A 12,307-nucleotide genomic window follows, 5' to 3' on the forward strand; every position below is an offset into this window, starting at 1 on the left:
GCGCGGTGACTGTGTGCGTGTGAACTGTGTGGGTAACTTCTCTATCAGGGTAGAATGGATGGGAACACCAACGAGGCTATTTTCCTTTTTTTTTTTCCCGAAGACAATCAACTCTAAAGATAAGGAGCTGAACTAGCTGAACCTTTGTTTAAAAAAAAAAAAAAGAAAAAAGTTCTGAAAAGTGACAATTTTAACCACTTGTGAATAGTAGGGGTTTTTTAACCGCTTTTTTGTAACACTGCTTCAGGAAGCAGCTCCCATATCCTTCTCTTCCCTTTTGCTTTCTCTCCCCTCCTCCTAGCCCCCGTTCCCAAACAAGGAGGTGAATTCCCTAGATGCAATGAGTGACTTTGTGATGTGATCTGAAGAGAAAACTTGTAAGACCTCCCAGGCTCCTTTTCCTTTCCTTCCCTTTTTTATTTTATTTTTTATTCTCCTTATCATCAAGGTCAAGTAGGAAAATATAGAGAAAGGGCAAATTTCTACACGAAAAGCAGGCGCCTCCTCTCTCCTCATTGCTGTAGCCCACGTTAGGAGCACGGGCTGATTAACGTAGGCTCAGATGTGTCACTGCCTGCTCTAGGCTCACTACTGGTGTTTTTGTACTCAATTGCTGACCTGCTTTTCTTTCTTGTTCAAAATGGGACCTGCTGCATTCTTTAAATTTTACAGTTCTAGGGCCCGTAGGAGAGGAGAGAGCTCAAAAGAGAGCTCTAGACAGCAGTGGGTGAAGCAAGTGGGAAGAATTCGGATGCAAGGTCAGTTTATTTTTATGGACTCCCTTGTGGACTGCATATGCCATTTAAATTGTACTTTTTTTTTTTTAATTCAAAGGACATAATGCAGCAGGCCAGAGGCAAGTTTCAATTAAGATTGCAAGCTCAATAGTCCACTAATTGATAATTTTTTTGATCATCAAAGTTCTCCTGCCCTGTCAGTAGAAGTTGAGCATCGTTGCATGCCCAGGCTCTGCAGCACTGCTTACTGGTCTGTGAAAAGGTACATGGTAGCTGGGTGTGTGTGATTTTACTTTTTTTTTAGTACAAAGACTTGTCACACAGATTGGGTGAGTTCTGGTGTCCACAGGTGCCTTTTATTGATTCTACACCTTTGTATCCAAGAGAAGCAGCAGTGTCTCCAAATAAAGCTAACTAGTCTTTTTAAGCATTAGGGTCATGGATTATCTTGTGCACATTTAGACAGGCTCCTTTGTGCACTTCCAGCTACAGTCTTTTGGAAGAAGAGAGGGGATTTTTAGTTTATTTTCCATCCTTTTGTACGGCTCCCTTTTTGCTTTCCTCTTTCCCCCTGCAGAACTGCAGCCAGGTTCATCCTTTTCCTGAGCCTGTTGTGTTTAGCAGCAAGTTGCTTTGCTCACATTGAGGCTGTCGGGTGCCCAGGAGTGGCCTGGTGGCACCTCAGCTGAGCAGTGAGGGCCCAGGGCGAGCTCAGCATTGGTGTCACCTCTCAGTGCACCTGTGACAAGGCAAATGAACTCAGAACTGCTTTTATTCCTTGGCACTGCCTCTGAGCACTGCTGCTCTTGGTGCATACCGATTCTGGATAGCTTTGGCACTGGATTAATGTTCCTCCCCAAAGGCTCCAGAAAGAAAAAAGAAAAAAATTCAAAACCAAAAACTCCAGTGTTTGTGTGTTCAAGTGCTTTTGAATATGAGATAATGATCCACAGCTCATTAGATGGCAAGTGACTTGCAAAAATCTGGGCTTGCACCAAAACCCTGTGAACCATCCCCTTTGCTGCACCTGGATAGGATGTGTGTGGGATGGAGAAGGGGCTCCAAAGAGGATGAAATGTGCTTACTGTGAAGAGGAACATAAACAAAACCACTGCCTTCTGTGCACTTTGACTGTTCTCTTAAGCCATATGGACTTTGCTTTAATTACTGAACTGACAAAAAAATTGTTCGCAGTCTATCCTTTGAGTTTTGTTTTGTTTCTTAGGCAAAATTATCTGTGTGACTTTCTGACTCGTTTTCCTTCTCCCTTGTTGTTTCCTGCATCAGATTACGTATTTTAGACACCCTGTTTTCTGTACATGTGACATAGCAGCGCAGTTTTTGTTGGAGATTTAATGGTGCTTATCCAACAGCTGAGAGAGGTAGCGTTACAGGAAGAGGCTTCCAAGGATCACTGAGAGAGTTAGCGAAGCAGGTTAGAAGAAAGTAGATGGAACTGCTGAAGAGCTTGCTCTGCAGGTAAGCGTAGCTCCACATCTCCTGCACACGTCTGCTTGGCGTAAGGTGCAGTTACTCCCTTCCACGTTGACCCAAGAAGCAAGGAAACCATATAGAATAAGAAGTGGACTTCGTGGTGCTGTTCCACTGGAGAAAAACACGGGGATCAGCAAGATCTGGCCCCGTCTTCCCGTCCTCCCTTAGAGCCAACTGCAGCTAAAACCCTCGGGCTTAATGAGCGCCTGACGGGCTGGCCCTACGGCCCTTTTCTTCTGGCTGCCTCCGGAGCAGAACGTCGGGTGTGATTCTTTTAGGACCTGTTGATCTGAACACAGGCATTTCTGTTCCATCCCAGTTTGCGCTACGCTCCCCTTGGGATTTTGTTTTTGTTAGGAGGTTGGATTTTCTTCCATGCAGGTTTTATTTTATTTAAGCATTTGCAGAGCATGAAAGTGCCCTGCCCGGCTCCCCCCTGAGATAAGAGTAGGATCCGTGTTCTCCTGCCCACTACTTCGTCTAGCTGTGTGCATGATGCCTGTGCCTTGTTGTTAGCATGCTGTACTTGTAAATATGGTTAATAGGTATGTTTTATTTACCTCACATATCAGGTAAATTGTCCTATCTGGAAGGAAACACCCATCAGTTAGCAAGAAAGCTGTCTTTTGGAGCTGTAATCTTTTGAGAGTCACAGCCTTGAAATGTGACTTTTAAACATTGGCTGTCGTGTTAAAATAACTTTACCCATCAAACTCACTTCTGTTTCATCTTCCTGTTCAGGACAGTCTTGAAAACTGAAAGCTTATATTTAACATTCCTTCTTATAATATTTATTTTTTATTTATTTATTTACTTTCCCTTGTCTCTCAGGTCTCTTTGTGGCTCTTATGAAAAAAATGAAATGGCCAAGAGAGACGTTCCAGGGAGCAGTTTAATGAGAGCTCATTTTTCTTGCAAAAGCCTTGGAAACGCCCAGTTTCTTGGGGAAAAAGGGTGCCCACATCTTCCTGCCCCTCCCAGGGCTGAGAGGACCCCCACCACCACCGTCAGGGATGCTCCCGGTGAGTCCCAAACCTCAGGTTGTCTCTGTAAATAAATCCTGCTCTGGAGCAAAAGTGCACATGAGTAAATAAGCCATCCGAGGCCCCTTGCACTGTTCCAGCCCATTTTCAGTGGAACATTATATTCCCCCCAAAGTCCGTTTCACACTTGGACCTTTGCCATTTGGGTGCGAGACGGGAGAAGGGACAGGAGAGGGCACTGTTTTATTTTCCCCAGTGACAGCCTCCTCTTACCCCAGCCTGGGAGTTACCAGTTGGAAAAGCCTCCTTGGGGAGGGCAGGGAGAGATCTCACCAGAACAGAGCGGAGGGTTTCAGCAACATTTACTAAAGGAATCACACTACGGTCAGCAATCCTGCTTTTGGAAACGGGCATTGCAGGAGAGAAGGAAAGACAAAAGTATTTGAAAAGGGAAACTGCTCCATTACCCAAAGGAACTTTTTTTCCTTCCTCATTTTGAGTCTTAAAGCCAGTGATGCTTTGCAGATGGGCCATGACCTAATTTTATTTGCTTACACCCAGGTCTCAGCCAGAAGCTGCTGTAGCAGTTGTTTAGAATAAGCATCTGAGTCTGTCTTGATGTGGGAATACATTTATTATTCTTGTCATTTCTTCCCTCAAGAAATCCATTGGGTCATCTAAAGATTATCCAATTTGTTCTCCAGAAAAAGAGGAGAAATAGCTGTTTATGCACAGATAGCTCTGTTGTCTTTTCGCACTTGCTGTTTTCAGACTGAGATTTGTTTCAGACCATCCCTTTCATTAAAGGAATTTGTCAAGAAACTTCGAAAGAGAAAAAAGGAAGAACAAAACCCTTTGAGTGGGTCAGTAGAAATCAGCGTTCCCAGCAACTTGAGACCTGTAGAGAGAATATGATCCCGAAACCTCCTCTTTTTAGATAACTCCTTTATTGATAATAGCCAAAAGGGTGCTTGCTGTGACAGATTGCATCTGGAGAGGAAAAGCCGTCACGGGGCAGTTGCTAAACAGGCACTTTGCATTGTAAACAGTCTCATTCGAACTGGAATTCCTGGGAGTTCAATCACATTTTCTAGGTCGTTTTTATAGATTTTTGCCACAGCGCGTGGAGTCCCCGCAGCACCGAGGTGTTAGTAGACGTCACGTGGGGAGAGGTCACCCTTTCTTCTCCCCAAAGCCACCTGCATGGGGATGTGGTTGTACAGTATCCCTGAACCCTCCTCCCTGCAAAAAGCCACCCGCAAATTAGGAGCACAGTAAGACTGAAAATGCTGGGCATGGAGCCTTAAGCAGCTTCATTGCTCAAGTGAAGTTATATAAGTGTACAAGTTTTTTGTATTCCTCTATTCCTCCTCTCACCCACATCTCTTCCCCGACACCGAAGGTTGGCCTGCACCTTGTGCAGTTGTGAAGTTTGCCACCCCGGCTAGCAGAGAGCCAGCGCGGACGAGCACTCGCATGGCATGGGGACAGGGGAGGCACAAGGGCTGGGACAGCCCCGCCAGCTGCGGCTCGGGCTCTCGCTCACAATTTTTTGTCTTCTTTTTATCTTCTCGAGGCTGACACATGCGCATTTTAAATGGCTTCGGAGCCATGAGATTTGGCAGGAAATGTGGTTTGGCAGCGAATGCATGACTTCACTTGGAGGCTATTTGATCACGATGTATTTCCTTGGGGCTCAAATCCTTGGAAACAGAGACCGCGCCAGGGTTTCCCAGGTAGATCTGCTTCTCCAGAGCCTGGAGCGATGGCGTTTGCAACGGGAGAGCTGGCAGTGAGTTTGCAGCCGGTCGCGCTGCCGCTCTTCGCATGGAGTCCCTCATCTTCCTCGGTATCCGCCGTGGGTTTAGGGGTAGGACCGCCGCACGCAGCCGTGTCGCAGCGGCGGAGCATCAGAGCATCAGGAGCATCAGAGTCAGCCGTGTCGCAGCGTTACCCTTCAGTGTGTCCCGGTGATCCGGTCGTTGCTTTGACTTCAGTGTCTCCTTGGGGGATCTGACCTGGTTTTTTGTTCTGCACCTTTTGTTAGCCTCACCTTCACCACTCCGCTCTTTTATATGAGAAAGTTACTTCTTCTTTTGCAAACTTGCTTCTGATTAAAAGAACCCTTTTTAAAAGTGTGTGTCCTTGGTACATTTATTGGTGGGGGGGGACATATATTCAAGCCTCTTCTGTTATTTTTGGCTCAGAGAAATTTCTCAGTGCCTTGCCAGTCTGCTTACGATTTAACAGCTCAGGACAGTGAAAATGTAACAGGCTGAAACTCCAAGCTGTTAGTTCTGGACTGTAAAATCTTATAATCCCCTGCTGCTTTTCTGCTAAAATGACACTCTCAGATAGTTTACACGCCGATCAGCCTTATATTTTTGTTACTTTCTGCCCATAAATTCTCACCCACTTATTAATGCAGAAGCGTTAAAACTCAGGGCCGGGTAACCCCCAGGGCCACCTTTTTGGGGTGTCTTTGCCCCTCTGCAGGTACTACCCAATGTCCCCTGCAGCCACGGATCGGTCCCTGCAGCGACACCGATGGTGCCAGCTCCCACGTCAGGTGAATCCAGGATTTTCCCCAGGGAGAATGTCACTGCTTTGCATCAGCTGAGGAGCTGGCCTGGAGAAGGAACCAAGCAGAGTCAGATTGACTACGGCTCCACTGGGAGAAACGAGGGTGAAAAATCAATGTTTTCCAAGTGGGAGAGGAGCGGAGAAAAAGAAAAAGCTGCTAAGGAAAGAACTCTTATTTTCCTGCTCCTGAAAGGGGTGTTATAAATAATGCAGTGCTGTATAAACACAGGCAGCCCTCTGTGGCTGGTAGCTTGTAATAACCCAGAGGTACCAACGTGCCCATTTTGAAGATGAAAATGCTCATGCTGTAGAACTTGGTGAATGGAACGTCATTCTGCAAAATCACCAGCGAACACAGAGGTGCCTTTTTGAGGCCGTTCAGCTCCAGAGTGCATTGTGCTCCTGCTTCCAGGCCTTGCTCTTCTCCGGCCGCCTTCCCTTCGCACATGTTTTTGGGAGTGGATGGGAAATCTGCCATGGCTTTCGTAGCCTAAACAATACTACAGAAAGCAGGTTGGCTTCCTGCCCTGCCCTGAGTGGATCAAATAATCAGGGCTTTCATTACTGAGCCTTTTCCTGCTGTTTGCCTCATTTGCTTCCTCCTCCTCCCCTTGCTTTTTTGCTCTAGTGTTGTTTACTTTTTTTTTTAAGCCTGCTTCTTGATTTTTACATGCGTGTATATATATATATATATATATATATATGTATTTTCTTCTTCCTCTAGCCTTACTGATTTTTTTGATTTCAAACCTTCATAGCCCACAAAATCTAAGTGCACCTTGAACACGTGGCTGTGTTTGTTTTTGCTCACATCCATTGCGCCCCAAGGAAGGAGCCCCTTTCCTCAGCACCCTCTGTTACCTAGTTTGGATAACACTAAGTTGGATGAGTCTGGCATGTGCAAAGTCACTCTGGAAAGCTTAAAAAAAAAGGCCAATTTCAGAGCTGCCCTGCTGAAAGTGATGGTTATCTGCACAGCTGGTGGACCTGCTCCTTTGCATGAAGAAATAATAAATCTGCAGGTTGTGAGCGGGTAGGTGGAGAAGATGTGTTGGAGGAGGAAGCAGGCAGTGCAATGCCCGTGCGGGCACGGAAGGGGATTTTCCTGGCGTTGTGCAACACGGCGGCATTGGCTTTGAACCCTCCTGGATCCCCAGCCTCTTGCCTGCACCCAGGCAAAGCAAAAGGACAGATCCCGGTGGAGCGAAGGACATGTTCTTCTTCGCCCCCATCCTTGATAATCCGATATTGTGCAAGCATTTGCATTTTGTGGCCTGTGTCGACAGAAAAAGCAAATAAGGGTGGAAGGCGGTTGTGGAAAGAGGCCTAGGGGCCCCGTGCCAGGAGCGGTGAAACACCTCGCGAACACGGGGTGACCTCTGCAGCCGGTCGGGCTGGCTGCATTAGCAGCTCTTTCCTGCTGGGAGGACATGGGGCACAGGCTGGCACTGCCCATGGGGCCCGACGGGCTGGGGGGAGTGTGCCCAGGTGTCCCCAGCTGCAAATGGTCTCAGGGTGGCACAAGGAAAATGGGCTGTGCTTGGTGAGCACTGAGCGGAATGAGCTATTTTGAGGTCTCTGAGTTGTCTCTGTTTCCCAGCACTATCATTCCTACCTCCCAGGGGAATACAATTGACCTAATTAGAGTGTAATTCCATCAGTACTAGATGCAGCTTGTAAATAGAAACTTTTTTTAATTTTGGGTTCTTTTTTTGTGTGTGTACAGACGTACAAATCTGCAGATGCCCCAGAGGTGGAGGATCAGGGAGAAACAGGGCAATTGAGCATAATCAGAGAGACTGATCTATGGAAAATTGGGAATGGAAGTGGGGCAGTTTTCCACACTGGTTTATGAGGCAGTGACTTCATCTGCGGCAGACCTTTCCCCTGGGAATGCTAAAACTTTATGTGACATAACCTGATATAAATAGGAAACAACCTACCAACCACCATGGAAGGGACATGACCAGAAGAGGAGAACTCAGCATCTCAGTCCTCCATCCAGCTCATACCTACCAGGCAGAAAGGTGAGGACTCCCTCTTTTCATCCAGGCAGCTGCTTCTGCACCACAAGAGATTAGAGAGGTAAGTGATAAGGGTGTTCTAAAAGCAGGTAAGGCTGAACGCAACCAGCAAAATGGCTGCTATAGAAAATATATAGAAAAATATATAGAAAGTATGTATACAGAGAAAAATATATAGAAAAAATATAGAGAGAAAAATACAGAAAAAATATATATAGAAAAAGATATAGAAAAAACACATAGAAAAAAATATAGAGAGAAAAATATATAGAAAATGTGAGGCTGAGTAAGAAGCCTCTAGGTGTACCTGCTGGGTTTGTCAGATGGGAATCAGCCCAGACATGCTGGGATGGCTGGTGTCCAGCAGCGACTGATAAGATGCCAATGACACTGAAAGAAGCACGAGCCAAACAGCTTGCATCACTCGCTCGAGTGGCTGCCCCTTGGGTCATGAGCATGATGTGTTCCATGGGAAAAACAGCAAGGCGGGAGCGGGGGCTCCCGGGGCGCAAACGGGAGAGCCGAGCTCTTCCCGCCGGCAGCAAGGCCACGCGGAGCACGGAGTCCGGCTGAGCAGAGGAGCTGGCTCCAAAACGCGCTGTGCCCGTGGTGTGTTTTTAACATGTGCCATCATGAGGTAGCTCTGTTTGGAGATAAGGGAGTTGCGGCGGGATCTCTTTCGAAATGTCGGCCCCGTTGTGTAGGTTGTGCCTGTGTCCATGATGGGTGACGACAGGCAATGAAAAGACCATGTAGCCTCTTTAGAGCTGATGTCTTTGAGGCCACCTCGTGATTTTTTTTCTTTTCCTGGCTTGATTCATGATTTTGAAGTGGTTTGGCAGGAACTGAGGTCATTGCAAAATGCCACTTCACCTTCAGATAGCTTTCTGGAGAGTGTTGGCTGCTTCATTAAGTGAGTCTGAGCTACCAGCTGGGAGGTCTGAAAACAGAGAGACATGTTATTCAGTAGTAAAAAATATATCTGAGATATGCAAAGGATAGACTGTCCTTGGAGGAGTTGGTGTCTGATAGCATGGCGAGTGCACGGAGTACACACAGAACTGGCACTTCTGCGCTTGCTGTAATTGGTTTTATGATGTAACTCTTGCTGTGGTTTATAATTTTCAATTCTTGCAAGGAAAATTACAGGGTAGGTGTAAGGGAGATGGATTTCAGCTGCCGATGCTTCAGGAGCATTCAGCAGCGTTACTGGATTAAAGGAGCATCACGTTGCTTTGCTCTGCAGAGACCCCCAAAATATCCAGAGTGATGCAGTGCTCGGTTTCGGCAGGAGTGGGAAGGAAGGCAGAAGTTGGTGCCCAGCATTGGTCATTCCCTGCTGCTGGAGCTCTTCAGGGAAGCAGTGCATCCCTCGCTTCCCATCTAAGCATTTCAAAAGGTTGGTTTGAGAGCCAGAAAGATCCCAAAATAACAACTCAAGTTCCCGTTTGTGGGACTGGAGAGAAAGCAGAAGGAATTGTTAAAGACAGTGCAATCAGTTTTTTCTTTTCCTTTTTTTTTTTTTTTTTAAGAAACCTGACTTTTTGCTATCTCCTTCAGAAGGCTGTTGCATTACAAAAGGATTTTTTTCCCAGGGCATAGGGAGTAAAGGGGAACCCGTGTGTCCGCAGTGCAGATGTTTCACAATCCAGCTGTTCAGTGCAGTGAGATGCAGCAGGGACACGAGTGTCTTGGTGGTTTCCTGTGTGGTCCTCTGTGCCCATGCAAGACTGTGCAGCACTTTGCCCTCTTCGGTCTGGTCCTCGTCATCCAGACAGCAGCAATTCTCCTCTCCTTGAGGCAGGGCTACACAGTTGAGTAATTCCTAGGCCTTGGTCTTCCCTACGCTTTTAAAAACGGAAGGATGTTTTCATTTGTTGGTCATGCTCCTCTGATGTTCTGCATGAGTTTTAAACATCAGTATTTCTGTCATCATCTCCCTGATTGCTCAAAGATGTTTCATCCTCTTCCTGTCCGTTTTTACATCGTGACTATGGCTAGTTAGTTTGCTGTGTTTTAACCATGAATTCACACATACTACTCTTCTCTAGAGCAACGTTTGTTCTTGTCTTTTCATGCCCTTGCGTGAGGGCTGTAGCTACTGCCCTTCGTAACAGGGTAACTGTGATACAGGAGCTAAGGAAGCTCATAGTGGATGAAAACCAAGCCCCTGCCCTGGGTTTGCACACTGAAAGGCTCCTCTTCTGCCCAGGAGATGGAAGTTTAACACTTTCATAGCACTGCATGCTACTCGAGGTCTCTTTGGAGAGAGTGCCGGGGTTTCCTTATCAACAAGGAATGGAAGGGCACTCGGTTGGGGTTGGGAACATGGGCGCTGCCAGGGGAGCTTGGGAACCCCGAGGAAGCGAATTCTTTCATACTATCATTAGAGACAATTAACCTGGGAGGCAACACTTTGGCTGCAAACCATCTCTATTTTCTAATACCTAACTGCGCCCATGGCCCTGTGCTACTGAAGAGGCTGCAAGCCGTTAGCACGACTCTTCTTGCTGGGGTTAACAGCTGTCTCAGACATTTTCTATTAAATAGGTTATTATCTGGAGCGGGAGAGAAGAAAAACGCACCAGCGTCGCGACACAGAGCTGTAATAAGGAGCATCAGAGTCAAGTCGATGCAATCTGCACCCAGCATCTCTGTTTTGCAGCCTTTACGCGTGTGATACCAGCTGCAACTCCCATTCCCATTGGAAGGAGCCCCTTCTCTAAATGTGAAGTGCTCAGTTTTCCCTGGGTCGCTAGTCTTGGATACAGGAGCTTTGTGTGGATCCTGGTCAAATTTGGGGCAATTTTTGCCCTTTTTCCTAGATGAGGTGCCGGGGAGCTGCATTAGCCTCACCTGTAGCGCAGTGGCCTGCTTGCCCACAGCACTAAAACCCTTTTAATGTTGCCAAGAATATAATCCGGAGAAGCTGCCTGGCTGCATTTTCCCTCTTGGGTGCCGTTTCAGCTAAGATTCTCTTTAAAAAAAAAAGCCGTGGTAGGTGCAGGCTCCCCCGTCATACTCAGTCCAGAGCGCTGCATAAGGATAGAAGTGTTGCCTTAATACTCTCCCTTGGTATAAAATAGCACCGTGATGGGAGTTCAGTGCTGCCCCTCGTGCAGCTCTGCCCTGCGGTGGCAGTTTTGGTTGGGGACATCCGTGTTAGCGAGGTGGCCGGACGCTCCCCGCTCCACCCAGATTCTCCTTTCTTGTCCATCCCTCTCTCCGTTGCTTGCAGTGACCCCGGTTTTGCAGGTTACCCTGTTAATTTACCTTTGACGGGGGCTAAGCCCGTCTTCCTTCTCCAAAGCCAGGCTTAGTGCTGCCAGAGAGAGGGGAAAACGCTGAAATGCAAAGCAGCTTCCAGCCCAAAAATCACAACAGCTCTTAGCAGAGCTTGCTGGGAAAGCAGAAATGCAGCTAAGCTGCTCTGGGATGTTTACAGCCCTGCCGCAGCACTTGTGCCTTCCTCAAAACTGAGCACCAGCTAATTTTAATTCCTGCCTCTAATTGTAGCTCCCAAGGTCCTTATTGCATTGAAGGTCGGTAATCGGCTACTTAGTGGAGGATTTAGGCTTTGGATGCAAAGGGAAGACACGGGATAAGGCACCTCAGCCCTGGCAAGGGGTCTTGCAAGGAGGAGATCGTGGTGCAGAGAGACGCAGCGTTCCTGCTGCTGATCCCGCTGCGGCAGCCTCCGGATCTGAACTGCCGCGTGTTCGGCTGCGCTGCACAGCCGGCGGGAGTGGAAACGGGACACGCTCTTCCATGAACCGGCTAATTGATTCCTGTCAGTCCCTGATTACACGAGTCATCAAGCACATCGTGGCCCTGAGGAGCTGGGCACGTCTGACGCTTGGTCCTCCCCAAAACAGCGGAGCCGCTGCCCTCCTTTTCCAGCCGGGCGCTTGCGATGGTGCCCCCTGCACCGGCACCTGCTGTGGTGGGGAGATCAAGATCGATGTTTGGGCACGGACAGAAACGCTCCTCACCCTGGACAGCCCATGGGCAGTGTGTGGATGCGGTTGCCTCGTGCTAAGCGGCAGTTAATTACAGAGGCGCTGGGGTCTCCTGCAGGCTCCGGCCACGCGTGTGACGCAGCGGCTCCGTTCTCAGCACGAAGGGGCACCATGTGGCCGGGCGCCCGGCTCCTCTGCGGCTGGTTGAGCTCGTGCGGCGTCGCCCTCGATCTGGGTCAGCCCCAGCGCCCCGGGGAGGCCGGGGCACCGTGCAAAGAGAGTGGTGCTGCCCCCCATCTCGCCGTCTGCTCTAGGAACCATCCACAGCAGCCCTGAGCTTCACGGTGCTGCAGTTCTGCCAGACAGATGCCCGGCTCTCCGCTCGGCTGGGATTTCTAATGTGTTTTCCCTGTTTTTCCGGTAGAAAGCGGCCGGGGCTTGTGGGGGGACGCTCAGTTTCCTGAAGACAAACAACAGCAAAAGTCATCTCGTGTGACCTCAGGCCCTAAAGCAAAGCAGAAAGCCAG

This window comes from Tinamus guttatus, unplaced genomic scaffold (genome assembly GCF_059628265.1).
Source record: "Tinamus guttatus ecotype Peru unplaced genomic scaffold, ASM5962826v1 Tinamus_guttatus_pri_ptg000291l, whole genome shotgun sequence".
Lineage (NCBI taxonomy): Eukaryota > Metazoa > Chordata > Aves > Tinamiformes > Tinamidae > Tinamus > Tinamus guttatus.